This window comes from Littorina saxatilis, linkage group LG8 (genome assembly GCF_037325665.1).
Source record: "Littorina saxatilis isolate snail1 linkage group LG8, US_GU_Lsax_2.0, whole genome shotgun sequence".
In the NCBI taxonomy this organism is placed as follows: domain Eukaryota; kingdom Metazoa; phylum Mollusca; class Gastropoda; order Littorinimorpha; family Littorinidae; genus Littorina; species Littorina saxatilis.
The window spans coordinates 46,921,880-46,925,846 of NC_090252.1; positions in this window are offsets into that span (position 1 = coordinate 46,921,880).

A 3,967-nucleotide genomic window follows, 5' to 3' on the forward strand; every position below is an offset into this window, starting at 1 on the left:
CTATGCTTTTACACAAAAATCTCACAAAATAAACCATGTTAAACATACCTTTCAGTTGCTTCGATTTTTCTTGAATGACGTAAAATATAATTGACGTACATTGAGTGACGCAATTTCACTTGATTGTTCATAACTTTGATAATGATGTTTCATACATTTTCAAGTGAGCAGGTCGGCATTGCACACTCAGAGAGTGGGTGGTGCCTTGCGGTTCTGTAAAGCACCCATCGATAAATCTGACTTTTTGGTATTACTTTTTTTTAGATAAAAAGTGTTTTATCTTACAGCATATTAAATGTCATTGTTTAGAATAAACCTCGCTGGTATTGTTAATTCAGATGCTTTCTCTGTCTTGTTATTTTTTGTGTGGCAAACAAAAAAGGTCACAACCTGAACGTTATAATATTTAGGGGGTCTTCCCAGAATCAATCATGATTGGTTAAAAAGCCATATGGTGCAATGAAATTGCAGTAACATGCTATCGTGTTTTACAGGACTAGCACATGTAAACTAGTGGTCGTACGTAATTGAAACTTTGGCAGTATTTGTAACAAATCAATTGCCTGAATGCACGAAAAGGAATGATTTTCTTATTAATGTAAACCCCGAGATCCACAATGATTTTAAAAACATGGTCTTGAAAATTGAACAGCATCTCAACAAGTATCTGAAACGATACGACATTTCACTCGAAGTACGTCTCATCTGTAGGCATGAGATCCGAATTTAGTTGGAAACAATACACCGTACCGGTCATTGCTGAAATACAGAGCTTGTTGTAAATGTTTGTATCACAGTACCCCTAAAAATTGTTGCAAAAACATCCCCTTTTTGACCTTTAATGAGATCGACACCTACATCAGTAGAAATAACATAACACAAAAAATACGCATGATAGCGAAAAAAAACCAACCTGTTCTGCATGAATGATTGCTTTAGCTTTCTCCGCGCATGTAAAGTTTGCCATGTTTTGCCTATTCCGAATTTCGTCCATGTTCGTAATATTATCATATTTGGCAACAGGTTATCAGTGCTGAAGCTAACATTATGTACATGGTGGACAATCAAAAACAAATGTATAGAATTTTCGAAAGAAAAAAAGGGTATTTATTGAGTCCCAGGTCAAGTTTTTTTCTTCAACAAGTCGGCTTTTAAATGACAATAGTTTATCATCTGAACTTGCAGTGAATCATTTGTTTAAGTTATTGAGACATCCCAGTGCACTAAGGGATTTATAGAGCAAATCTCGAAAATCATTATTGAACTCAGCGCTATGCGCTTCGTTCAATAATGAATTTATCGATTTACTCTCTAAATCCCTTTGTGCACTGGGATTGTTTCAATAACGATATTGGCAGTACCGCCAGAGAAAAAAGAAGATTCAAAACGCACATTTTACTACGCGCATTTGAATAGGCATAACTGTGTGGTTTGGTCGTGTAAGATCTACTTTTGTGTGGGCTGTCTCAAGTGTGTCGTGCTTTCGTCACACGCATTTCAATTTCTGTTAGTAAATTCCAGTGTAGCGTTAAGCTAAACAGTGATGATCAGGGCCGGACTACCGGGGGGGTTATGGGGGTTGCGCAACCCCCCCCCCCCCCCTAGCCTAAACATGTACCTTACTTATTTAATTTTTTTTATTATTGCTTATTTTATGCCGTTTCATGCAAGGAGCGACCATTTTCCTATCTCAGAATATGACCTACCCATCAGCTTCAGGGGGCTTCGCCCCCTGACCCCCACAACGAGGGGGGGGTTTGGGGTTCTAGGGTTTCCGGACCCCCCCCCCCCCCTCCCAGCCAAAAAATAAAAATATTGAATGAGGTATGCATTTCTTTATTTTACATTGAGTTTCAATTTTTGGGGTATTAATCAGTGACAATCTGCTGCCTGAAACTGGTAATGATCATCCTCAGAATGCACCAGATTGCACCATTTTGCATCCTTTTTTTCAAAATTTTACGGGGGGGCATGCCCCCGGACCCCCCTAGCAAGCTAGGCGCTTTGCGCCGTCGGCTCGGCGCTTCGCGCCTTCACACACATATCTTCACAATATACTTTTGAAAAAAACCACCCATAAAATGAACTGATCCGCCCCTGCCCCCAGGGGGGACATCCCCCTGGGCCACCACTGGCAACCCCCCCCCTCCTCTTCGCCTAGTCCGGCCCTGATGATCTTTCAGAGAGACCTCATTTGAACTCGGAGAAAGGACTGTGCTCTTAATTATTTGCGATTCGAAACCTCCAGTCGAGCTTTGACGGATAGATTGTGCAGAGTGACTCCTCTTGAATTGACTACCCCACCAAGGACTCGACGGTTAGCACATTTTCAAAATAAATGTGGCATGTTTCTCGTGTTGTATTTTCACTCATCGGGGAGTCTGGTACTAAATAATATGAACGGTAAGAATGCTCTGAACCCTACACGTATTATATCTCCATCGTTTGTTCGTTCACATTTTGTAAACATGTTAATTTGCTGAGCGGGGTTTATGTCGTCTGCTAGGCTAAGGCAATCGAACCACTGCAGTCTCATTTTAAAAACAAAAATTGCTCGTCACGTTGCACTGAGTCTGCACGAATGAGGCAGGCTGGTAATAAATCTTATACATGGTAAGCACGTTCTGAACCCTACACGTTTTCGATTCCGATTGTTGTTACCTTGAAATAATAATTCGGAAACCATTCATTTACTGAACTGATGCAGTCGTAGTTCAGTGTAGTCTGCTACGTATGACAGAGTCGATCGAGTCAGTCGACTTCCAAATGCTTGTCTAGCTGGTACGTTATCGGAATACCACTTGTGATTTCTGTTAGCCGCTGGGAATTGTATACTAACTCATCATTTGGTAATGTGGATAATAAGCTACATGCCACTAACACGGCATATGAGAAGAATCTATGCAAGTCGAAAATGAGATGAGACACAGCGGCTTCTATTTTTAGATCAGTGGGCTTTACTGGCACAGACACATGCAATCTGTCAGAAAAAACTCCACTTCTAGCTACTTTAATTGAGCCGCAGGAAATTTATGGTCATTTGGTATTGTGGAGAATATAAGCTACATGTCATTAATTATTTCTGAGGATGAGAGTACATCCTCGCTTAGGCAAAGGGCAGAAGAATACGCTCTGTTTTAAGCACATCGCCATTAGCCAATCAACTGGTTCACATCAGTCATGTGACACCAGTACATACTGACAATAGCCGTTATATCTTGTAAATAAAAATACGGAGCATACATGCACACAACTGAGCTCCGCCCATTTCGCTTTTGCTCAGAGCTAGACAATCATAAAAACGAGTTATTTTAATTTTCAAAAAAATTAAGGTCAAGTTTGGAAATGTCGGTACCACCAAAACACTGCGTGTGCATTGCTTTAGCACCCTATTATGGTGTGTATAGTCTGTGTTGGTCTGTGTCGACCATAATCACGAAAACGCTCAAAGTTATCCACTGATTGTCTTAACTTATCAATTATTGCTACAACTATTTTTTCTAGCATCTAGCTGTCAACGTGGACTGGTACCTACGGTATTTGCAAACTCTGAAAACCAAATAATAAACAGAAACTCTTCCTAGCACAACTTCCGTTGTGAAAGATCAGGTACAGGACCATCACCGCCCCAGCACTTTGTTTGTGCGTCGCATTGAACGTCTCCACCACTTTGTTTGTGCGTCGCATTGAACGTCTCCACCACTTTGTTTGTGCGTCGCATTGAACGTCTCCACCACTTTGTTTGTGCGTCGCATTGAACGTCTCCAATTAACACCGTGATTCTGTGAATGTGCTTATACAGAAAAAACAAACATTCTTCACTTTTGGGACGAACAGTCAGACTCGATACAACACTTGCTGTCAGGGATGGATGCAGAGGAAATACAGGCCATTATGTTGACTGCTGCTCAGCCTCTTGTGAAAGAAACAAAAGTTAACGATCACAGGTACTGCAATCACTCGCTGC